Source organism: Fukomys damarensis, unplaced genomic scaffold, assembly GCF_012274545.1.
Source record: "Fukomys damarensis isolate Sample0158 unplaced genomic scaffold, DMR_v1.0_HiC HiC_scaffold_24, whole genome shotgun sequence".
Lineage (NCBI taxonomy): Eukaryota > Metazoa > Chordata > Mammalia > Rodentia > Bathyergidae > Fukomys > Fukomys damarensis.
The window spans coordinates 4,851,827-4,877,740 of record NW_022900936.1 but is presented as its reverse complement, the minus strand read 5'-3'; the positions used below and the strand labels follow the sequence as shown (position 1 = coordinate 4,877,740).

The 25,914-nt window shown below is 45.9% G+C and overlaps 1 protein-coding gene and 1 pseudogene across 2 annotated transcripts in view; both read left to right on the top strand.

The window, feature by feature from the left end:
• Positions 1-193: 193 nt before the first annotated feature.
• Positions 194-25,914, top strand: part of Get1 (guided entry of tail-anchored proteins factor 1) — a 53,333-nt gene continuing 27,612 nt past the window's right edge. Inside the window, exons 1-3 of one of the 2 annotated variants that reach the window (XM_019209350.2) lie at positions 2,492-2,547; positions 8,562-8,594; positions 8,694-8,858. The gene's annotated coding sequence lies outside the window, so the exon portion shown is untranslated. Of the gene's footprint in view, positions 213-2,491; positions 2,548-8,561; positions 8,595-8,693; positions 8,859-25,914 lie in introns of those variants that run through there. The other variant, XM_010636535.3, reaches the window with a different exon arrangement.
• On the top strand, positions 5,580-16,133 carry LOC104870810 (annotated as a pseudogene).

Sequence of the window (25,914 nt, the reverse complement as noted above, 5' to 3'; positions counted from 1 at the left end):
GGAAGGCCCCAGACTCAGGCGGAGGGGGCGGTTCCCGCAGGCCGCCAGGCTTCACAGGAACGTGTTTGAAGCCGAACCACAAAGTGCGGTCTGCGAACGGATTGGTGGGAGCGCGTCACGTGGCCACGCACGTCCCCTCCCACAATGCACCTGGGTGATCGCCAGGCGTGGATACTGCGGGCGTGGGATGACTTGAATTTAGGCGTTACTTGGTAGTGTGGTGGACTGGGAAGGGAGAGAGACAGTGGGTTTGCGAACGAGTAGATTTTTCTCCCCATCAGTTGGCAGGCAAAGCTAACCAGTCTCCGCTGCTTCTCAGGCCTAAGCGAGGCGGGGACTCGTTACGCAGGCGCAGGCGAGAGGTCGTGGGAAGGGAGGCGCGCGGGTTGGGCGCGGCCGCTATTGCGCAGGCGCAGCTGCCCTGGGCTTGTCGCTCTCTGAGGTGAGGTCGCTGCGGTCTGCCTGCGACTGACATTAGACCTTTGGGTGCTCCAGGGTTGCGGCTGCCCCATGGGAGTTGTCCTAATTTTTTTTTTTTTTACATTTAATTTTTAAAAACAGCACATATTTGTCATACATAATGATCACAGGGAATTTGTAACTCTACGTAATGTCTTAATTCTTCCTCTCCCCTCCATTTCTCTCCCTTTAAGTCTTCTTCCCCTCGCCATTTACAAAATCTACGCTTCCATTCTCTTACTTCCATTCTTTTTTTATTCTTTTCCCTTCACTTCCTACTTCCCCCTCGCCTGTTCTCCATCCTGTTTGTACACTTTCTTCCCACTTCCCAGTGTCTAGCCTCCATTATGCTCATTGTTTACTCTGGGTTTCTCATACAAGGGAAACACTGGGATGTTTAATTTATGTGTTCGATTTATTTCATTTAGTATTAAGGTCTTAGGTGCATCCATTTACCTAAAAACGACTCAACTTTACCCTTAATACTACCTTTTCTTCATTAATTCATCTGTGGGTGGGCAGATGGGGTGTTTACAAGACTTGCCTATAATAAACTGTGCTGCTATAAACATGGGTATGCGCATATCACTGTGGTATGATGCTTTTTAGGAAGATACCTCCAAGGGAACAGCTGGGTCAAAGGGAGATTTCACATAGTTTTTCAAGGGATTTTGTTACTGATTTATACAATGATTGTACCAATTTACACTTCCACCAGCAGTGAATAAGGGTTCCTTTTTCCCCACAGCCTCGGCAGCATTTGTTTCTGATTTCTTGGTGATGATAGCCATTCTTTCTGGAGTGATAGAATCTCGGTGTTTTAATTTGCAGATGTCGAGTGACGTTGGATTTTTAAATATTTTTCTTGCTGTTTGTACTTTATCTGAGAAGTTATTCGTTTCAGATGCCCATGTTTGGATTGGGTCTTTAAATTAGGGAGTCTGATTTCTTTGAGTTATTTATATATTCTAGATGTTACTCCTTTGAGGAGTAGCTGGGTAGATATTTCTGAGTCTGGAGCAACTGAGCCCCTGTGAACCACCTCCCTCAGGTCTCCCAGAAGGGCTCCCCTTGCCAGGAACCCCACCTCCATCTTTTGCCAGTAAACCTTTCCTGCCCCTTAAAACCTGGTGTGCACTGATGCCCCAATTTAAAGAGGAAAAAGATTTCAGGCTGGGGGTCTGGGATAGGTCTGCACATTACTTCTTTCCTTTTATGCCTTCTTTTGTTGTTATTGATGCTGTGTGCTAGGGATTGAACCTGTGACTTTATATTAAAATATGTCCCCAACCTTTGTTTAATTGTTCATTTGGGTCAGGGTGTTGTTAAGTTGCCCAGGCTGGCCTCTAAATTGGGATGCTTCTGCCTCAGCCTCTCAAGTAGCTGGTACTACAGGAATAGACCACCTTGCCCAGCTACTTTGTTTTCTTTGAGGTGGGTTACAGTGCAAAAATGTTGGTCTCACACCCCCTCCCGGCCACACACTGCAGGGTGAACCCAGGGCCCTTCACTTGAACCGCACCCCCCTTTTTAAAAAATTTTGCCAGGGTCTTAACTAAGATGCCAATGCTGGATTCAAACCTGTGACCTTCCTATCTCAGCCTCCCAGAATGCTAGGATTATGGGCCTCTGCCACCACCTGCAGTTAACAAAGTTTTTAATGTGAAAACTGTCAGCTGAAATCTGGAGAGGAAGAAACACAGACGCGCTTTGTGCCAAAACATTGGAAGCAGGCTAAATGTCCATCGTAGGATAGCAACAAACAAGCTATGGTAGTGAAATACTGAGAAACTGAAAAGAATGCCGCTTGCCCTTATGGCTCCTGCTCTAAACTGTGCCTTCCCTTATTCAGAAGATGGCTTACGATGCTGTCTGCACCCCTGTTCACTCCGCTCTTCTGACAGCCTGGGCAGCACCTGCTTCGGGACCTTCTCGCCACAGCTGTTGCCTCCACCTGGGATGTGGTGCCTCAGACATTTCCTTTCCACCGGATCTTTGTGCAGCGTCACCCAGGCCTTTTCTGCAACTTCCTGTCTGTCTAGCGTCATCCATGGTGCCAACTGGGAAAAAATAGATACTTTCATGGGTGTAAGTATTCAGTGTATGTCTCAGAATACCCAAGAATGTGGTGCTGGTGGTTATCTCTTGAGAGCATGGGAGTGAAATTTACATTTTCTTTTGTTTCATGCTTTTTTTCTCCCCTATTACCTTAAAAGAATTCAGGGCGGGGGATTTAGTTCAGTTGTTGGGCTGCCTGCCTCACAAGTGCAACGTCCTGAGTTCGATCCCCAGTACAAAAAAAAAAAAAAAAAAAAAAATCCAAGAATGCCTACATTGTGCTACAAATTTGTCCTACGCAGGGACACTCATCTTGTGTAGGGCGTGACAGAGGTAATGGGTAGAGAGAGACTGTAGGCTGGGATTTGTAGTTCAGTAGGGAGAGAAAGGGCACCACTCGGTCTAATGAGGAAAAGGGAAGTCACCGGTATGTATGGGGGTCAGGATAACACAGCAGTGCATCTCAGGGTGTGCGGTGAGCCTGGAAGCCCTCTGGGACCTTCAGAGTGGCAAAGATGGTGTTCATGTCTACATGAGGATCAGGAAAAGAAGGAAGGGCAGCCTGAACGAGGAAGGAGTTTGAGCATTACTGAAAGGGTGGGGTGTTGCAAGGTCTTAAGCAAGGGAGTGAGTTGCTGAAATTGGAATGCTCCTTATAGAGCTCTTTCCTGAGAATTACAGATACTCCAGGCCAGAGGTGACAAACTGGTAACCCACAGATGTTTGCTTTGGCTCAGTCTTTTTAACACATGCACAGATAGCAACCAAAACTCAGTTGAAAAGCTATATGGCTGGGCTGGGATGTAGCTCAGTGGTGCTGTACGTTCCTGGCAAGCACAAGGTCCTGAGTTCCATTCCTAATACCAGAAAGAAAAAGAAAAACTATATGGCAGTATCTTCTAAAGCTGAGCAGGTACCATGACTCCGTAGTCCAATTCCCAGTAATATATTAACAAAAATGCTTACACACTCCCCAAAAGACATAAAGTAGAATAGTCATAGTTTAAGTATTTGGTGTGGGTCACAAGTGGGAGCAACCTAAGTACCCACAGGAAGATGGGTGAATAAATAGACTCTCAGCAATGAGAATAAGCCATCTGCAACTACATAAAACAGGGATGAGCCTCATACAGTGTGAGACTCCAGACCCAAGAGTCTGGAATGGCTGATGTACCCCAAGGAATGCATATTGTGCAATTCTGTTCATAGAGCGTACACAAGCAGGAGAGACTAGTCATGAAAGTCCTGGTCAGGGTGTGGTGGGAAACTAGTGTCTGGGAGGGAGAGCAATAGAGAACTTCAGGGCAGGGCAGGTTTCAGGCAGGGCTTCATGCTGTACTGGTCGGCCTGGAACTCAGTGTGTAGCCCAGGCTGGCCTCAAATTTAAAATCCTCCTGCCTCTGCCTCCTAGGTGCTGGGATTATAGGTGTGCACCACCACACCCAGCTCTAGGTTCTGATTTTGATCCAGATGTTGACTGTAGCCTTTTCTTATTTTTCCCTTAAAAAAGACTATTATCAGTCCTTAAAAGATTCATCCCTCTCTGTGCTGCATTGTATTCCACTGTCTAGGTTGCACCAAACACGTTTAAAATCTGTGGTACCTATAACATCATATTAGCCAACCTGACCGTTTTTAGTGTACAGATAAAACAACGAAAAAATTAAGTTTGTGGAAATTATGGGATACTATCAACAATTCTGGGAGTTCCAGAAGGAGCAGAGAAAAAAAAAAGGGGGAGAAAGCTTAAAGTACTAATCACACAAAGAAAGCTTAAATCAGGAGAGAAAAATAAACAGCCAGATCCCTGATGCTCAAAGAACTCAAAATAGTTGAACACAAAGAAGTCTTCACTTAGACAGGTTATAAATCAAACTGTGAAAAATCAAACAATTTTGAAGGCAGAGAGAGGAAAGTAGTCAATTAGAACAGAACTGCCATGAGACTACTGGTGTCAGTGGGTTTCTAAGCAGAAACCTTGCAGGCCTGAAAAGAGTGGGTTGATAAAGCCCTGAGAGGAAAAAACTGCCCCCTGTGAGTTCTACACCTGACGAATTTGTCCTTCAGAACCGGGAGGAGAGAGGCACTGCAAAGAACAAAAGCTGGGGGAGCTCAGCGCTGGGAGGCCTGCTTTGTAGGAAATGCTCAGGGAGTTGTTTAAACTCAAATGAAAGAACACTAATTAGCATGAAACCTTAGAGATGTTATAAAACTCCCTGGTAAAGGTACGTGGATAGTCAAATTCAGAATGGTCTCATAGTGTAATAGTGGTATTTTTTGTTTTGTTTTGTTTGAGTCAAGATCTTGCTGTGTCGTTCACGCTGGTCTTGAACTCACTACGTAGCCCAGGCTGGCCTCAAAGTCGTGGGGCTCCTCTTACCTAAGCCCCTCGAGTGCTGGGATTACAGGTGTGCACCACCACACTCAGCTGTAATGGTGGTGTATATTCACTTTTAACTTTAGCATTAAAAGACAAAAAGTACTGGGGCTGGAGATGTAGCTCAGTGGTTCCGCTGCTTGCCTCACAAGTGCAAGGACCTGAGTTCAATCCCCAGTACCAAAAAAAAAAAAAAAAAAAAAAAAAAAGACAAAAGGTATTAAAGTAATTATAATTGTTCTTTTTTTGGGGGGGTACCAGGGATCAAACTCAGGTACTTCTGCTTGCAAGGCAGATGGCAGAACCACTACGCTAAATCCTGGGCCCTTAAAGTAATTATAGTAAACATGATTACAGATGTAAATTATGATGGCAATGACAAATATGTGAGGGAGAAGTGTATACAGTTTTTTGTTTTTGTTTTTGTTTTGAGACGGGGTCTCACTGTGTAGTTGAAGGGAACCACTGTAGAAACCGTAACATCACCAAGGATGATAGCAAGAGAGGATGAAAGACAAGGGAGCAAACAGAAAGCAAAGAGGCGTTAGTAAGTCCTTGTAGATTAACCCTTTAAGTGTAACTGGATTAAATCCTTCAGTCAGAATATACAGAGTGACTAATTTTTTTTAATCCATTTATATGCTACCTATGAGAAACTTTAAGGACACAGACTGGAAGTAAAGGGATGGGAAAAGATACCAGACAAAACAGACTTGAGTCAAAAACTTCCAGAAGAGCCTTCGGCTCCCAGAGCCCTCATCTCCAGTTCAAATGGGAAAAACGGTGGGGGCTCCCGAGGCAGTTGTCACCGCCCCTCACAGCGACCGCCAGCCGGGCCTCTGTCCCGCCACTCCCCGAGAGGACTTCTGAGTGCACTGTGTCTCAAAAGTGGGCCACGAAGGACGTTTTAGAACTGTGTAACTGCTTCGTGCAAAACCCCACCCTGGAGACGCATCGCCAGGGGAGGCCTGGGGGGCTGCACTTTGAGATCGCAGTGGACTTTTGTATCCGCTGTGCAAGAGAATGTCAGACTTTGCCTGTGTTGTATTATCCAGCTCCAGAGGATCCACCAAGAAGTCTTCTCGAGTTGTGATGGGAAGCTAGATGCTCAGCCTGAGAGCTCTGTGACGCAGATGGAAACCACAGCCACAGAGACTGCCGCCGGGCAGGCCCCTGACCTGGTGCTGAGGAGAAGGCAGACAGCAGACTGCCCCCCCCGAAAGTGGTACCCACTGAGGCCCAAGAGAATTAGCCTGGACTCATAAGCCCTCTTTGCTCATTTTGAGAGCTGACAATAGGGTCTGTCTAGAGCCAGGGGTGTAGCTCAGTGGCACTGCTCCTGCATTGAAAGCACAAGGTCCTGAGTTTGATCCCCTTTACCAAAAAAAGAAAATAGGACCTGTCAACATTTAGATTACAACCCAAATGCCTAGACAGGGCTTCATTTAAAACATCTAAATAACTGATAAAAATGCAGTAACTCTGTGCTAGGCTATGATGTAATATGTTTTTTTTTCATCATTTGATCTGAGGTAGACAAGTATTTTTTTAATTACAGTTTTAAAAAATATTGACACAAAGGCCATAGTGGGCACTGTATACAAATTTGTATTGTCCTTAAATGCCATCAACTCTTGGCTTTGCAGCTTTTGTGAAGTTCCATGAGAATCCACATTTGGTTTGTTTGTTTGTTTGTTTTGGCACCAGGTATCGAATTTGGGTCTTTGCACTTACAAGGCAGGCAGCAGAACCACTGAGCTAAATCCTCGGCCCTGATAATCCATATTCTGCTGGATTTCCCTGATAGACATCTTTCTTTAAAAAGGGGAGGGCTGCATAATGGTTATTTAGTGCTGGAAAATATCATCAGTTCTGTTTTTTTTGTTTTGTTTTTTTGAGACGGTCTCACTATGTAGTTGAGACTGACCTGCAACTCACTGTGTAGCCCAGGCTGTTCTTGAACTCACAGCGATCCTCCTGCCTCAGCCTCCCAAGTGCTGGGATTACAGGCATGCGCCACTACACCTGGCAATAGTCATCAGTTCTATACAACAGCGGCGTGTTGTTTTTAGGTGCAGCTACTTTGTGGTGCTGAGCTTTGAACCCAGGGTCTTGGGCCTGCCAAGCATGACCTCTGCCACTGAACTTCATGGCTACAGCCCTGAGTGCGGTTTATCACATTGATGTGCAGGTGTTGAGGCAGGCTTTGACATCATTATTCTAAATTCAGCTAATTTGCATTTACAGTGCTGGTTTGGTATTCATGAAGATCCTCAGGTGCTCTTTGTCATGAAAGTATCTTATTTCTCCATCAATTCTGAAAGATAGTTTTGCAGGATACATCAATCTTGGTTGGGGTTCTTTTCTTCTTTTTTTGCAGGACTGGGGACTGAACTCAGGACCTTGTGCTTGCAAGGCAGGCGCAGTGCCACTGAGCTAAATCCTCAGCCTGGAGGTTGTTTTCTTCTAGGGCTTGAAATATTTCACTCCAGGTTCTTCTTGACTTGAGGGTTGTGTTGAGACATCTGCTGTGATTCTGATGGGCTTTCATTTGTATGTGGTTTGTTTCTTTTCTCTACCTGCATGTAGGATTTTGTTCTTCTGTTGGGTTTCTGGAATCTTAACTATTATATGTCTCTGTGAAGATTTTTTTTTTTTTTTGATCATGGCTAGTTGGAGTCCTATATGCCTAATTTATCTGTGTGTCAAATTATCTTCCCTTGCTTGGGAAGTTTTGTGCCATTACTTCTGTGAAAACTTTTTAAAAAAAATATCATTTGCACTCTCTCCTGTTTCTTCATTGACTCTGATCAGACTTATATTAGTCTTCTTTGAATCATCTAGCAGCTGCTGGATTGATTTCTTGTGGTCCCTTACTATTTTTAAGACATTTTTCAGGCTGGGGATTTAGCTCAGTGGTTCCGCCCTCTGCCTTGCAAGCGCAAGGACCTGAGTTCGATCCACGGTACCAAAAAAAAAACAAAAAAAAAAACAAATTTTTTTTTTTCTTTTTCGGGTCACTAATTGCAATCCTGTCTTCTATAGCTGATATTCTGTCCTCACATTGGCTCATTCTGCTGTATAAACTTTGTTTTGTTTTGTTTTTTGAGAAAGGTCTCACTGTGTAGTTGAGACTGACCTGGAACTCACTATGTAGCCCAGGCTGGTCTCAAATTCACAGCAATCCTCTTGCCTCAGCCTCCTAAATGCTGGGATTACAGGCGTGTGCCACCATGCCTGGCCCTGCTGTGTAACTTTCAATGGACTTTTTAATCTCCTGGATATCTGTTTGTATCTGTTTTTTTTTTTTTTTGGTACTGGGGATTGAATTTGGGACCTTGCACTTTCGAGGCAGATGGTGGCACCACTGAGCTAAATCCCCAACCCCATTTGTATCTTTAATGGATTCCATTTGTTTGCTGGGATTCCATCATGTTCCTCAGCTCCTTTTTTTTTTTTTTTTTTTTTTTTTTTTTTTTGGTACTAGGGATTGAACTCGGGCCCTTGCTGCTTGCAAGGCAGGCAGTGAAACCACTGAGCCAGATCCCTGGCCCAGCTCCTCTATTTTTAAAAATCTGTGTCTGTGCTAGTTATTAATTATGTCTTTCACTATGGATACAATCTCTGTTGTTATCTGAGAAATAAATTCTGATTTCATTTTTTCCAGATCCTTTCATTGCCAGTTCATGGAGTCCAGGAGGTTGAGTATCAGATTGTTCCATCTCATTTCCCTTTGGGGTTGCCTTAGGTGATCTGGAAGTTTGGTTTTAAGACTTGTTTACATGTTTTCTCATTTCAGCAGATGCAGCCTGTTGTGCCGCCTTGGTTGAGGCGACTTTTTGCTTGCCCCGTGGACTTCAATTCTAAGCAAGCCTCAGAGAGGCCTTCTCTCTGTTCACCACTGCACCAGTTCTTGGGTTCAGAATGGTAGCCTTCTGGACCGCTGTGCTGCCCTGTTGTCCAGGTAGGGTTCTGGCTGGGACCTGCACATACTTTGGATAGTGTCTGGGTGCACTTCTGGCTGGGCCCTGCTCACCTGCGGATCTGTTGACCAGGAGGGCCTTGGCTGGGGTTGTGCGCCTGAGTTGCTGGAGTCTGAGCAGGCTTCTGGCTGGGGTCTGTGTGCATTTTACCAATGGTGTCTGGGTGAGCCTCTGGCTTGGGCCTGTGGGCCCAAGCTGCTGGGGTCAGGGCGGGGAACTGGCTGGGAACTGGCTGGGACCTGCACACTGGCGCCACTCTTGTCTATGCAGGCTTCTTGCTCTGATTTGCATTTGTGCAATTAATTTTAATTTTGGAGTTTTTTTTTCTAAGACAGCTATTATTTGTGTAAGTTTTGTTTTGCTTTAAGAATTACTCTTAAACATAGGCATATAGGTAGTGTTTCTTACCCACACTTTTTTCATGGACCTTTTACCACGAATTGACATGGAGCTAGTAATTTCTTTTTAGGGTTCTTCTTTCGAGATAGATCCTTCCAGTTGAAAGTATTTATCAGATTAATATAGAGCAGATTATCACTGTGCAACAAGTACAATTGTACTGAACTATTTCATGTTTAAGGATGTTTATATGTCAAATACATAATTATTGACAGCCTAAAAACTGTATTAACCAGACTTCAGACCTTTAACTCACTTTCTGATAGGTCGTACTGTGTCTCTTCCACTGTAAAATGCAGGCGAGACTCCAAATTTATCAGCTGTATCTTTATCCGTAATAACTTCATCCATTTTCAGGGGAATCTGTTAATCATGGCTTAGAAAATGTGTACTTCTCAGACTCCTTATGTCTTAAGAGTCACATTTGTCTACTCAATCTCAATGGAGAAAGCTTACCAGGCTACTTTATCACGTTCTTGCATTTTATGTTGAAATGTTACATTTCAGATTGGTACACTTGTGTATAACACTACCCTTTTTTGTATTAAAATAGTGTACAGAGACTAAAAAAAGCTTCAATAAGAGATGAAAGGGTCATTTTAGAGTTGTAGATGTGATTCACCAAGAGAATATGAAAAGTGTGTATGTATATGCTATACAACATCATTGCTCCTAAATATATAAAGCAAACATTAACAGAATTGAAGGGAGGAGTGGACAGCTGTATAAAAAAAGTTGGGAATTTCAGTACCTCACAACAATGAATAGATATCCAAGCAGAAACTCAGTAGGGAGGAACACATTTGAACAACCCCACAGACCAAAATAGACCTGATACGCACCAAACATTTCATCCAGCCACAGCAGAATATGCATTCTTCTCGAATGCATCTGGAACATTGTCCAGATTAGGTCATATATTGGGCGGCAAAACAAATCACCATAAATTTAAGAAGATTAAAATAATTTCAAGTATCTTTTCCAAACACAACAGAATGAAACTAGAAATTAGTAACATGAGGAAAACAAATACAAATGTGAAGATTGCATGACATGCTCCTGAACAACCAATGAATTAAAGAAGAACAAAATAACTCTTAAGACAAATGAAAATAGTAACTCAGTTTACCCAAACTTACAAATACAGTATGAGTAGTTTGTTGTTAAGACAAGTTCTCACAATGTAAACAGAGTTGGCCTCAAACTTGGAATCCTCTTGCCTCATCCTCCCAGAGTGCTGGGATTACAGGAATGTGCCACCGCACTCATCTTTAGTAATTATAGTTCTGTGAGGAACTAGAATACCAATAAATGCATACATGAAAAAAAAAGAGCTCAAATAGGCAACTTTATACATCAGGAAACCAGAAAAGAAAGAATAAACTACTCCCAAATTAGCAGTAAAAAAGATTAGAGCTGAAATATACAGTAGAGCCAGGGATTTATCTCAGTGGCACAATTCCTGCCTCATAAGCACAAGGTCCTGAGTTTGATCCCTGGTACTAAAAAAAGAAAGAAAGAAAGAAAAATAATACAATAGATGGTGAAATTAAAGTGTTTTGTTTTGGTTTGGTTTGGTTTGGCTTGTCCTTTTGCTTTTTTTTTTTGGTACCAGGGATCCAACTCAGGACCTTGCATTTGTGAGGCAGATGCAGTGCCATTGAGCTAAATCCTAGCCCTGGTTTATTTCTTTGAGACAGGGTCTCTCCAGTCTTAAACTCACTGTATATCCAGGCTGGTCTTGAACTCATAGCAGTCCTCTTGCCTCAGCCTCCCAAATGCTGGGATCATAGGTGTGTATGACCACACCCAGCAAAACTAAGGGTTTTTAAAGAAAATTCACAGAAAGACTAAGAAAAAAGACTCAAAATAATGAAAAAAGGAAATACAAAAACAGAAATACAAAGGATAATGCGACTAGTATGAACATCTCTATGTCAACAAATTGGATAGCCTAAAAGAATTGTGTAAGTTTCTTGACAGAAATAATCTATGAAGACTAAATAATGGAGAAATAGAAAATTTAAACCGATATGAGGAAGGATATTGAATTAGTAATAATTTTTTTTCCCACCAAAGAAAAGCTCAGGACTAGGTGGCTTAACTGGTAAATTTCACTGAACATTTAAGGAATTAATATCAGTCCTCCTCAAACACTTCTAAAAAGTGGGAAAAAGGGGAACACTAATTTTAGGACAAAATACTTGACATCAGAACTTAAAGGATGAGAGGTTTATTTTGGCTCACAGTTTCAGAATTTTCAGTCCATGTTTGGCAGGCTTACACACACCAAGGTCATGGTGGAAGGTCCTGTTCAGAGGAAACCTGCTCAGGTCATGGCGGACAGGAAGCAGAGAGAGAAGGGTGGAGCCAGGGAGAGAAGTACTGTGCACACTTCCAGGTCACGACCCCAGTAACAGTCTGTTCTGATCAGGTCTGTAGCAGTGAGTGAGCTATATTGCCCTCATGATTCAGTCACCTTCCAAAAGCCCTGACTATGTGCACATGGGGCTCTCGGGGACATTCTTGCTCCAAACAATTACACCCTGATTCCAAAGCAAGACAAGAATACTTCAAGAAAAAAACATAGAGGCTAACATGCCTGATGAATACAGATACAAAAATCCTCAACAAACTACTAGCAAACAAAATTCAAAAGCACTTCAAACGATCATATACTTCAGCCAGTGGGATTTATCACTGAGATGTCAGAACAGTTTGACATATCTAAATCAATAAATATGGCATAAGACAAAAAGGAACCCTTGTACACTGTTGGTGGGTTGGTGGCCACTCCCCTACCCCAAAGATCTCTATATAAAGCTGCTTCTGTTTCAACTTGGGGCATAGAATTTGGAGGGGGTAAACTCTGAGCCATCCCCCTAATAAAATATTTTCCCCATCTCTTCAAGTAACTTTCGGATTCTCAAGTCTTCAAATTGCTGAATCTGTAAGCACTTGAGCTGTAGCAGTTGAGCTGTAACATGATCCAGCAGTCCCTTTTTGAGTGTATATATAAGGAATTGAAATCAGGATCTGGAAGAGATACTTGTGCTCCCATGTTCACTGCAACGTTATTCACAATAGCGAAGATATGGAAAATGCCTAAATGTCTATTGTGGGACCAGTGGATAATGAGATTGTGACTGACTGTCTGTCTGTCTGTCTGTCTATCTCCATTCTTTGAAAAGCAAGAAATCATGCCATTTGTAACAATACAGATAGACCTAGAGGATAATACATTAAGTGAAATAACCTATATAATAGAAAGACAGATACTTTTGATTTTACTTACCTGTAGAAGAATCTAAAGTAGACTCATAGAATCAGAGAGTAGATTGGTGGTTTGCCAGCGGGTGGGGGAGAGAAGGGAAGGGAGGGTTGTAATTAAAGTTTCAGTTGTACGAAATAGTTCCAGAGATCTAAACAGCACAGTGCCTAAGCCTAACATTACTGTATTATATACGTAAGTTTTGCTCAGAGAGTAGTCCTTAATATGCTAAGTGTTCTTAGCACAAAAGTAACAACAGCCATAATAAAGAGGGAATGATACAACTGTGTGAGGTAGGCAGGCGACACGTTCATGTCCTTTAATGGGAATGGTAGTTCCGTGAGTGTAAACAAGATGTTTATGTGAAATATGAACAGGTGGGCTAGGGTGTAATTCAGTTGTACATTGGTTCCATTCCCAGCAGTGTGTGTGTGTGTGAGATGGGTCTGCCTTTGTTGGCTGGGCTGGTTTCAAACTCCTGGCTTTTACGATTCTCCCAGCTCAGCCCCCTGAGTTGCCAGGACTCATGTACTTCTGGGCCCTCCCCCCTGCTTGGATGTGCCTCTATCTAAGAAGGCGGCATCCTGTCTGTAAGTGAAACTCTAGGTCTGCTACCAAGATTAGAGCACGCAGACAAAGGATGCCTCATTTCCTAGAGCCTTGACTCATTGGTCAGAATCTGGTCATGTTCAAGGGCAACAGGATGCTCTCAGAAATAACACTCATCTCTGTATGAAGCGCTGCGAGACTGATTTGGTCTCCATTCAGCTTTATGCAAGAGCCACACTAAATGAGCTATTCCAGCAGGGCCTCGTGGTGTACACCTGTAATCCCAACACTCTGGTCACCTGAGCCAGAAGGCTGGAACGTGTGAGCCTAGCCCGCGTAACTATCTCCAAAACAAAACAGAACAAAAAGCATAATTACTCCAGAAACCTGCAGCAAAACATGTCTTCCTGCTACCCGCGTGGCTGTTACCTTATCCCATATCCCTGGCACCACAGTAACTGTAAGGACGGTGGAGACAGAGGTCATACTACCCTAGCTCATCCTCCATAGTGCTCCTTCCTTGTCTGGGTCCAAGCCACTCCGTCCTTCCAGCCTGCTCAGAAATAGCATCACTCCTACTTCCACACCTCCCTTTGTCTTACCCACTGCCTTACAGTGTAATAATTTTTTTGGTATATTTTCTTTTTTGGCGTAATTATTAACCTTTTCCTTGACTCTTTCTGTCTCAGCAAATTCTTTGGCCACCCATGATACCGGCGTCGTCAGTGCCTTTGGCACGACACCCTGGGGCTGGACCAGGAGTGGAGGGAGCACTGTGACGGGAAGGACGAGGTGGGGAATCGATGCGGGCAATCGATGCGGGCTGGGGTGCAGTAGTGGCTCCTCGGCTGTGTGGCTAGGAAGTGGTTAGGGCCAGAGAGGATCTGGGGGCAGGCGGTGTTGGCACGTGGACATGGAGGAGCTGGGGAACATCCAGGGTGCCGCGGGCAGTGGAATCCACAGTCCTGGAGCTTAGGCGAAGGATATATGTGAAAAGAGGGCTGAGGGAGGCGTGCCCTGCTCTGTGGGGAGGTTGAGGACTCTGTGGCAGACTGCGGGCCTCTCTGCATCTCAGCCTGCAGAGATCCTGTCCCGCAGGGCACACTAGCCGGGGTCCAGCGGTGAGGGAGAAAGACGCAGAGAGATTCTTCAAGGGTCATCGACGGATCAGGAACAGTGTGAAGAGAGGGTTTGTCTTTGTGGTTTGTAGTGTACCTACAGTGCTGGGAAGACGCACGCTTGAAGCCCCAGTAAGCATCGCGAGCTCCATTTTAGGGATTTGGGGATCTGAGGGATGCGGATGGTGCTGTGATGGTGGAAAAGAACTGCGGAGTGAAAGGGTTACGACTGAACATGCTCCGTCTCGAGGAGGAAGTGGTAGAGGACGATACCCCGATCGTTTTAGTGGTCGCAGACCTTGAAATGATAGACGGAATGCTCCCCTGTAAGAACAGAAAGTCGACCTGTGGTTGAGAATTTATCCTCCCGAGTCAGCTGGCAGCCTGTCTGTGTCATTGGCCTTATGATGAGGAGAGCCTGTGGGTTATGCGAATCGTTGTCTTGGCCACTCCTGGTGGTGCCTGGTCGACTGCCAGTCAGCTCCGACAGTGACCAGCTGGCCACCTCTAGATCTGTGTTTGCCGGTCTAGACATAATCAGTGCCCTTCACTTGAAGTGCGGGGTTGCAGCGATCTCTGTGCTCTGAGCCCCAACTTGAGAGCTGTCTTCTGTAACGCTTCCGAGTAAGAGGTCCTGGTCGAAAGAGTTGAAAAGATCCGAAATTAGTTGGTCATTGGAATCCTGATTGCAGTAAAGTGGTTCTTGGTCCCTGCCCGAGAGTAGAACACGTCTGCATCACCGGTAGGGAGGGCTGTGCGAGTAACGGCTCCCGCCGATCGGGTGGCACTGGTCAGGTGGCTGGCGAAGAGCCAGTCGGGCATTTGCCATTGAGGTTTCCCTGACCGATTAGTGGTGTGCTGCCTGAGTAGCCTAGGGAAATATTAGTAAAGGTCCCGAAGATTCCATACGACAAGCTGGGGAAGTGACCTTTGCAGATGCACACTGACCTCAATTAAAAGAAGGGGTGGTTGAGTTTGCCTGTTAGGGTGACTTAAGCTATTGAAAAACTTTCTGGAAAGGAAATAAAAGGGAGAAAAGTCAAACTAATCGAAGGCAGCAAAAAGGCACAGTAGGTCAGGAAGCAGGTCTCGATCATGGACCAGGAGTTCCTCTAGGTCTCGTGGCCAATCTTGATTCCCATACTCGCAAGTCTTACAGCCGGTCAAGAAGCTGGAGCGGAGCCGGTGTAGGTCTCATTTTGTGAGTGGGTCTCCTGGGCCTGAGAAGAGCCAGAAACATGGTGCTCCAAGGAGATCTGAGTTTCCAGCATCTGTGGATCATCAGAGGTCCCGGTCCCGGTCCAAGTCCAGATCATTTGACAGTGGCAATAAAACTGTAAATAACTTGCCCTAGGGGCCTTTAAAAAAAACAAAAACAAAAACAAATTCCCAAACCATACTTGCTAAAAATTCTGGCTTACGTGGGCTAGCACAATCATTTAGTTTGTAGCTGTGTATTCACTCTCCTGTTCATGGGAAAGGCAGACTTGAGATGGACTGGCTGTCGTGGTCTGGAAGTCCTGGGCTAGAGGAAGTCAAGAAAAACAGCTTGCACTGAATGCATAGAAGTGATTTTTACCAGAGGTGTTTGAAGAGAGTCTAAAACTGAGTGAAGGGACGTAACAGGAAAGCAAGAGTTTAATCACCCAATCTGAGCCAGAGGCTTTTGAGGAGACAGTGGTCATCCATTTAGATTCTGCTAAAAATCAAGAAAGCACCGAGAAATACCCCCTGGATTTGGCAAAGCAAGTGGAACAGGTGGTCACTTAAGAGATGTGCACCTGTGTCAGGGCTGCTCACGGAGAAGTAATAGAGATGTTTTAGAAACGAGGCAGCTCCAAGAGGGTGCATGATCAATAAAAGGAGATCTCAAACAAAGCTGGGGAGAAGACCGAGGCAGTATGAAAACATGAACAAACAACGGAAACCTGACTTTCTCAGGTTGTTCGTCCCAAGCCAGCGTGGCTGCCAGGCAGATGTTCTGGCCCTGGGAGATGAGGCTGACAGACCGACCTCCGAGGTGGGTAGAGTTGGTGAAGGTGTCACAGCTGCACACCAGAGGCCTGGGACTCCTCAGGGGCCAGGCGGGGTGGGGGTGATGCCCCGTGTGTGACCACAGTGCCCCTCCGTGGACCTCACTGTCCTGTCCTGCTCCTCAGTGGGGTATGTACACCCTCTCGTCTCTCCCGGGCTCTTCTTGCCAGATTTGCCCTTAATGCCCTGTAAACTATTCAGCATTTTCTCCAAACTTACCTGGACCTTGTCCTATCCCTCATGGTCTGGCTCAAACCCATCCCCTCCAGGAAGTTGCCTTAGCCACCTCACTCCTCGGTAATCTTGCATTCTGCCCGTACCTGTTTGTACACTGTTGTTGAGTGTTACTCCTCCCACGTGTAACTTCACTTTCTGCAAATATCCCTCGGGACAGTGAATTCTCGTAGTACATAGCATAACTAGAATCTAGTAGGAATGCAACTACAACTTTATTATTAAAATAATTATTCCTGGTCAGCCGTGTCCAGGACACCGAGCAGCCTGCCCTGCGACCCGCAAAGGCCTGCGGAAGCAGTGATGTCCTCAGGGAGCATATCGGCTGCTCTTGCCCAGACCTCAAGCATTCCAGGACTTTGCTGGAGAGAACCATTCTGGGAAAACCGAGTAGAGTCTTGCTCAGTTGCTAAATTGCCCATGGGACTCAGAGTTGCAACCCTCTTGCCTCAGCCTCCTAGACTACTGGGGTTACCAATGGAATCCTCACCACACTCAGCTGGCACCAAGGAGCCACTCAAGGATCTCGTGAGGCTCGGAAGACCCAGTGGCATGAAGACTGGCTTGGGCACACCCGAGGAAGTGGCCGAGGTCCCCAGGGTGTGCCTGGGCCGTCCCTACCCGTGGCCTGGCCGGGGCTTTGCACCTGCCAGCCAGTAACTGACTCCACCCCGTGTGGGGAAGTCATGGGGCCCTCCACTCAAGCCTGGGGCCCGCACTGCATCCCCATCTCAACCCTCAGCTCATGTGTGGGTGCCCTGGGGTGGTGGTGTCTGGACGGGGCGTCCAGAGCTGTCTGCCTCGGTGCCTATACATTGGCATAGGGCAGCTCTAGCTGTAATCCCTGTACAGGCGGCCGGCACCCGACTGCCCTGGACCCCCATGTACTTCCTCATTACTGGGGACCCCATCCTCCCCACCCTGCACAGCTCCGGGCAGGGACACCACCTACTGTTGCCTGGTGGGATCCAGGACCCAGCCGGCCCAGTCTCCTGGGCTGCAGTGCGGGCCCGAACCAAAACGCTCCAAACTGGAGGTGGCGCAGAAGCTCTCCCTTGGGCCAGGCCTCCAGCTTGAGCACTTGGGGGCCCTGCTGTCCTCCAGCTCTCAACTGTGCCCTCTGCTCACGGCCCCCATGCTGGGTCTGAGCCTGGGCCCCAGCCTCTCTTCTCCGGGAGGCTGCCTCCCTGCTGGGCCCGCTGCCACCTCTTCCAGCCCTAGTCAGTGCCCTGCACCCACCCTAGCCCAGGCACCAGTGAGTGGCGCCCAGCTCACCAGGCTGTGCCTGGGCCTCGAGCCTGGACTTGCGTGCAGAGCCGCAGGTGTGAGCCGTTTGCTGCTGTCCAGCCCATGCCCAGCCTCTCCCATATTTCCCTCCACCCTCCTTCCTCATGCCCTTCAGCCCTGGGCCCTCTCTGCGACCCCTGCCCTGGCCAGCATGCTAGTGCCCTCAGATATGCCGCACCCGACACAGCCAAGTGAATTTTGTGTGCTTAGGTTTTTGACTTACCTAAGTGATGGGCTATAGAAACGGTTCCTTTGCTCTCTATTGGTCAATAAATGTTAAGGCTAATAAATGTTAAAGAAAATTATGCCTTATATAAAAAAAAGAGCTGAGCCTCAGGCATGTGAGTGGGTCTCGCAGAGGCTGAGTGTGCCCGTGACAGGTCCTTTTGGAATGGTGAATGGCAGGGCAGCATCCAGACAGAAGGAACGAGAAGGAACGGAATCAGCTCCAGACCCTGCCGTGCTACGCTGTATGGTGGCCCCCTAAGCCCTGCCTCGGAGCCTGGTGCACAGTTGGAAGAGAAGCACGGGGTGGCGGGGAGCAAGACAAACCTGTGAGTGAAGGAGCAGGTGAGGGGCGCAGGCGGTGGCCAGGAGACTCGAGCGCTCGGTTTGCCTCACTCACGAACGCCCAAGCTGCCGCAGGAGGCTGAGAATGGAGTCCAAGAATGAAGAGCAGGGCGCCACCATCACTGTGATGGGCCGGACGCGCCAGGGACGAGGACGAGCCCGGGGCGAGCTTGCCGTCAGCCTGTGTCCAGCCTGCTTGCAAATTTGGATCATGAGATAGGATCACTGAAATTTGATTATCCCCGGCTTTCTCTCACAGCGGCACACACACTGTGCTCTGCAGACGTCCCACCCATCCCTTCTTCCCCTAAAAGAGCATTTTTCAGTGTGCAAACATATCAGTACAAGCATATTGTTGTTTTCGAAAGAACACTGAGCCAGAGATTGGGCCCATGGTTCTCTTTTTTTGTTTGTTTTTTGAGACAGGGTCTCACTATGTAGTTGAAACTGACCTGGAACTTACTGTGTAGCCCAGGCTGGTCTCAAACTCACAGCGATCCACCTGCCTCAGCCTCCTGAGTACTGGGATTATAGGTGTGCACCACCACCCCTGGCTGGGGTAGGTTTTTAATATGCAAGACTTGAGCAAAATTACCTCTTCCAGTGGGAAGGGGCGCGTGTTCTGCCTGACTCTTGGGACCACGTGAAGTTGAAGGGCTCCCGGGCTTGTGTGATCTATAGCAGCAAAGGCAGTGGTGTAGACGTGTTTGCCTGGCGTGGTTTGAGGGCTGCCCTGTTCCGCAACCTAGAGGAGGAAGTGGTCTTAAATTTGCTTAAACCACACTTGGGGCTTGTGGTGTTGATTAGAAAATAATCAAAAGCAGAAAAATGGCTGGATGCAGTGGTGCTCATGTGTGATCCCAGGTACTTGGAGGCTGAAGCAAGGAGATTGCAATTCAAAGGCCAGAAGCCCAGCTTGGACAATTTAGCAAGACCTTGTCTTAAAAAAAAAAAGAAGGGCTGGGGATTTAGCCCAAAAGCCCAGGTCCTGAGTTTGATCTCCAATGTCGAACAAAAAACAAAAAAGAAGAAAAGACACAGGGGTGTATATCAGAGCTAAATTATTTTCCTAGCATGTTCCAGGCTCTGGGTTCAATCTCTGGGGCGTGACTGTCCTCCCCGGCAGAAAAATGTTCTCTTAAAATGATACTCTTAAAATTTTTTGAAATTAAAAAAAAAGAAAAGATTCCTCTGTGAATCCTTTCTCAGAAGCATTGCAAGTCGCAATTGATGACGGCTTCAATTTACTGTGACTTTCTAGGGACAAAGGAGAAGGAAAAGGAACATAATGTGGCTTTGCATTATAGTTAGATGACATCCAATGTTATTTTGTCTGAATGTCTTCCTGTTTTCCCCTCCTTTCAGTGAAATCAAAACATCGCTTACTTGTCAAAAACCTGTCATACCTTTTTATTGCTTGTTATGCCTGAGTGCAATGGAGTTAATTTGTGTCTTGTTCATTATCGTGTGGCTTTGCAATGTCTTTCCGCGGCTTCTCCTGGTATGTTTGCACCCTGAAAAATGCTTTTAGGGGACGAAGAGGATGGGAGGGACAACTGGACAGCAGCGAGTGATGCAAATTGCTTGGAGAGAACCAAAGAGAAAAGAGATTCTTCGTGTTCTTGTTTTTTTTAAAAAACCGCTTTTTTAGTACAATCAGGCCACGTGATCAGCTTAAACTCTGAACTGTGCATAAAATGACATAAACTTAGGTCTGAACTAAAAGGGGCTCGCCTTCTTTTCTCTCTCTCTTTCTTTCTTTCTCCTTTAGTTTAGAAAATGTCCTTTTGTTTGTGTCCCACTCCCGGTACCAAAAAAAGTTTTCTTTTTCAGTCAGTACATGTTTACAGTGCATGACATTTACATTCATCGTGGAGAGTGAAGAGTAGGTACGTGTGCAGTTTGTTACTTTAAAAATCCTGTTCACTTTCCCACCCTCCTTCCAACTCTGAATCCCCCTTTCCCATTTTTGTTCTGTTTTTTTTTCCATTGAGTTTATTGGTACCTTCTAGGTACACAGCACAGTTACATTCATCACTGGGATCTTGTACCTCTACACGATGTGTCTTGATTCTTACTTTTCCCCCATACCCCTGCCCTCTCTTCATCCCCTCAACCCTTCCCTATTTCCATTTTTTTCCTTTTCTCATATTTTTTCTTGTCCCTTATTTCCTTTCCCCTACCCTTCCCACTTCCCCTACACCTTTAACCCTTTTCTTCCTATTTACATCATCAGTTATACAGTTTGAATCTTATTTATGCTTTTAGTTTTCATACCAGAGATACTAGTAGGTATTTACATGTGTGTCTTATTTATTTCACTTAAGAGTATGACCTTAATATGCATCCATTTTCCCTTGAATGACTCTAATTTCTCATTCTTTACGGCTGAGTAGTATTCCATTTTATAGAAAAACCACAATTTCTTTATCCAGTCTCCAGCTGCTGGGCAGTTGGGCTTTTTCCAAGTTTTAGCTATTACAAACTGTGCCGCTATAAACATGGGTGTGCATATATCACCGTGGTATGATTCTTTTAATTCTTTTGGGAAGAAGATTCCTTGTGCTTGTGAGGCAGGTGGCAGAACCACTGAGCTAAATCCCTGGCCCATGGATGCAACATTATTTTATTTATTTTTTTGGTACCGGGGATTGAACTTGGGACCTTGGGCCTGCAGGTGCTGGAACGACTGAGCTAAACCCCAGTCCGAGTTCATATAATCTTTGATGTACTTCTTACAGGCCTCTTTGGCCAAGCTGGCTTCCTGCAAGTGATGGTTCATGACAATGTCCACAGCAGTGACTACTGTGCTTTCCGTACCTTCGCCCTCCGGGCCTTCAGCAGAGACGTCTCCACCAATGAGCAAGTCATCGGGGTCACTCTCTGTTCTACTGACTGTCTTGCCCTCCACCTCTGGCACAGCCGCCAGCGCTCTCCCAGATCTTGTAAATGTCAGAGAACCTCTCATCACGGCTGACGAGCTCCCGATAGATCCTAGATAATCACGGTGGTGGCAGAAGGAGGCGAGGCGTGGCCACGCTAGCCCAGCAGGAGCCCTGAGCTCAGCGTGGGGTGCGACCAGAGTGGCGCACAGGCCTAATGGGAAGATCCACCCTGGGCGTGAGTGCTACCTGGCCTGAGGGCGCGGAGTATAAGGGCCAGGAATAGGGTTGCTGTCCTTGCTTGCTTCTTGTCCCTTGCTGGTTGCTAATTTGCTGCTTTGCTGTCTTCTGTCTGCCAGAAACTGTTTCTCCTCTGCGATGCCCCTCTGCCACACCACCCCTCCTTGGAGCCAGCCGACTATTGACTGAAACCTGTACAAACCTTGAGCCAAATAAACTTTTCTTCCTCTAACTTTGGTGTCAGGTATTTTGTCTCAGCAATGAGAAAAGTAACTCAGACAATCGCTTTGATGATGTCCTGCATTCTATGTGTTAATATTTTGATGAGCATTGTTGCACCTGTATTCATCGAGGAGATGGGCTTGTAGTTTTCTTTTCTCGTTGGGTCTTTTTCCTGTTTGGCGACGCTGGCTTCCATAAATGAGTTATTATCCACGTGCACCCTCTGCTTTGGCAAAGCCTGCAAACTTATTTGTTTCCATGAATGTCTCTTCAGTGGGCCAAGGGATCTGCATTTGTAGATGAGCCTGTTTTACTCGTTTGTCTGAGTACTTTCAGATTCTTCCTGAAACTTAACGTGGAGCGGCCCAGCAGCCTCTCATTTCTGGGCAGTGGGAAACAGAACGAACAGAGAAGGCAAGGCCGGGGATTTAGCTGTGATTCCACCAGCTGCCTCACAAGCGCAGGGTCCTGAGTTCGATACCCGACACAAAACAACAAACAAACAAAAATATGACCAGAGGAGAAGGCAGCAGAGGCGGGAACCAAGAACTGTGCCTTTGCATCACCTTGGTGAGTGAGCTGCTGATCCTGCAGGAGACAAAGAGGTCAGAAGCCTAGATTTTTTCTTTTGGATTTTTGTTTTGTTTCATTTGTTTGTTTTTTGAGACAAGGTCTCACTCTGTAGTTCAGTTTGGCATTGAATTTGTAGCAATCCTCCTGCCTCAACCTGGGATTAGAGGTCACCGCCCTTGGCTTTGTGGGAATTTTCTAACACAGACCCATTCATCAGTCCAGCATAGTTTTCCATGGGAGTAAGAAGCAAAGAATGAGCACAGGAAAGTCCTGGGTCAGCCCTCACACGCTCAACTTCCGCAGCAGCCAATGCTATTTTGGGAAAGAAAAGAAAAAGGAAGTGATGTATATGCCACCCTTTTTCATGCATAGCCTTCCTTTGTTTCAACATTTGCTATCAATGGGAGGGGCACCCATACCGCATCACCAGCTCCCCAGGACACGGAGGGGAAGCTGGGTAAACCAACGCATCCTTTAGGCGTGTTGCATGCTGGTGATTCTTTATAGTACCTGTGGTTATTTATTTAGTTAAGCCCTAGAAGAACAAGGACTAAGGACATTTGCTTTGTCATCATATTTATCCTGCAGTTAATAAAATATCAAGTGCTTAGAATATCTTAATCTTTGCAAAATTTCATTTTTGTAACAAAAATAATAAAATTTGCTACATTACCCATTTCTTGGGAATGTTAAGTGTGTTCATGTTGTTAGCTGGGCGTGGTGGTGCACTCCTGTAATGCCAGCATTTGGGAGGCTGAGGCAGGAGAGTGCCATGAGTTTGAGGCCATCTGGGGCTACAGGGTGAGTTCAAGTCCACTCTGGACTACAGAGAGACTTTGTCTCAAGAAATAGTATGCTCAGCAGGGCATGGTGGCACACGTCTGTAATCCCAGCACTCAGGAGGCTGAGGCAGGAGGATTGCTGTGAGTTCGAGAACAGCCTGGGCTACACAGTGAGTTCCAGAGCAGTCTGAACTACATAGTGAGACCCTGTCTCCAAAATCACGCCCCCCCCAAAAAAGAAAAAAGAAATAGTATGTTCATATAGTTGTGCAACAGATCTCCCCCACTTTTTCAACCTTGTAAACCTGAAACTCAGTACCCATTAAACAATAACTCTCCGTCCCTACTCTCCGCCATTGCCCGGTAACCACACCCCGCTTTGGACTCCTCATATAAGTGGAATCGTACACTAATTTTCTTTTTGTGATTGGCTTATTTCACCTCTGATAATGTCCTCAAGGTTCATTCACGGCATAGCAGGCGTCATAATTTCCTTGCTTTTTATGGTTGGATAATGTGTGATGCTTCATTGATGTTTGTGATGCATATTGAGTTGCTTCTACTTCCTTTGTAGATCTAATGTGAATAACGCTGTCGATTCCTTCACCCGAACCAGATTTAGGCTCAGTCATAGTAACACACTGGTCCCTTGAGGTACACCTGGCCTGACATATGAACAACTTGGGTTATGACTGGAATTTTAGTTTTAACTTACAGAGTCTTGAGTTACAACCCGAATGCTGGCTGCTTGTGCTTCCAGATGGTCTCAGATGCAGATCTAACCCTTACAGAGCTCTGGAAGGAACATGGCAGCATCCTTTCCTGCGTGGGGCTCACCGAGAAACCCCGGGCCATGTCTCTCTAAGGACACTAAGATCTGCTGTGTGTAGGAGCGAGACTCTGAAGGCTGTGTAGGAACCTGAGCCTTCACTGACCAACTTGAGTTACAACCTGTCCTCGGGAAGAAATTCAGTTCGTAAGTCAAGGGTCCACTGAATATCCTATTTTCTTCTCACATGTTAGTAGAATTTAGCCTTCATTTACTAGTGCTTTATTGGGGGGGTGTTGCTGAGGATTGAATACAGAGTATTTGCACAGAGCTACATTCTGAGCTCTTTTTAAATTTTTTGAGACTAGGTCATGCTAAGTCACTAAGTGGCCAGACTGGACTAGAACTTGCAATCCCCCTGCCTCAGCCTCCTAAAGTTGTGGGATTATGTCACTGTGCCTGGCTGTTCTTTTCTTTCCCTCTTCTCTCCCCTCCCTTGTTCTTTCTGAGACAGGGTTGCCTTATGTCTTCTAGGCTGACCTTGACCTCACTATGTAACCCCAGGCTGGCCTTGGACTCGATCCTCGTGCCTCAGCCTCCTGAGTGCTGGGATCACAGGTGTGCACCATGATGCCTGGCAGTTAGTGCTTTTTTTGAGAGGTGACTAAATGAAATAACGAAGTTGAGGTACGGAAATTTGGTCGTCTCTCTAGTCAGGTCCCACTGGTCCACCCCCCCATCCACTGCAGAAGTCTAAGACATTCTCCAGATCTTGTCAGATCTTTCCTCACCAGGAACGGAGTGGTCCTCCTTCTGGGTCATGTGACAGCAGGATGGGGTGGTGGGGTGGGGAGTGGCAGACACTTTCCACTTCAGCCCAAAAGGCAGAGGGAGGGGCTGAGGGAATAGAGGAGCTGTTATCACTCTGGAGGAGATGGTTTCTCCTCAATCCGTCTATCTCTCCAGTGAGTGGAGGACCCAGGAGCCTGGCCCTGGCTTTGAGTGTTCCAGCTGGGGGAAGATGGAGCAAAGCCAGTCTCCAACTCTTCTGTTCATCCGGCACCTGGCAGCTAATGTGTCTTTTCTTGGAAACAATTCACTCTACTGCCATTGAATCTGCACTTCACGTGTTTTCTTGAAACAGAAATTTATGGGACCACATAGTGAGCTCAAGGCCAGCCTTGAACAGTGAGAGCCTGTCTCCAAAAATAAACAAACAAACAAACAAACAAACAAATAAAATTAAAAAGAAAGCACCAGGCGTGGTTTCACATGCCTGTAATCCCAGCACTTGGGAGGCTGAGGCAGGAGGATCGCTGTGAGTTCAAGACCAGCCTGGGCTACATGGTGAGTTCCAGGTCAGTCTCAACTATATAGTGAGACCCTGTCTTAAACAAACGGAAAAAAAAAAAAAAAAAAAGCAATTTGTAGGACCCCAGCTTCTTGCATCATTTTGATTAGAAATTAGTTCTCAGATTCCAGCCCTCGCAGAAAAGACTGCTAAACATTTTTGTCTTTATTCACTATACATGTGTTGGGATTATTTTGCTGTAAAACTGAATCTTCATCTAAATCGACCTTATTACAGGCTGTAAAGGTTTAAAATATTTTTTTCTTTTTACGGACCTCATGCACGCTGGGTCAATGTCTATCGTTGAGGTACATCCCCAACTTCTAATAGTGTCTTCTGATTAACACTTATTTTTCAGGGATGTAATTTTGTATGCTGCTTATATTGTTGTTTTTAAGTGTAAGCTTAAGACAATTTTACATATAACTGCTTAGAAAACATTTTGTTACTTGCTACTAAAAGGTAATTTCTATATATGGAAAAGCTTATTTTAAATTATTTAGTAACAAAAGTGAATCAATTTAAATAAAATATTGATAAAATAATAACACAAATAGCTTGTAGATAGACCACACTAGATGGCTGGCATCAGTCCTACTAGACTCTGGGAAAACAGGTTCACCTTTTACAGTTGTACGCAAAACGACCGAGCTATGGAAGCCGGGAGGGCCAGAGTTAAGGCTGGAGCGCACTCACACCTCTAGCCGCCTCCCCGCCCGTGCGGCCCAGTGCGCAGGCGCATCGGCGCTCCCTGCG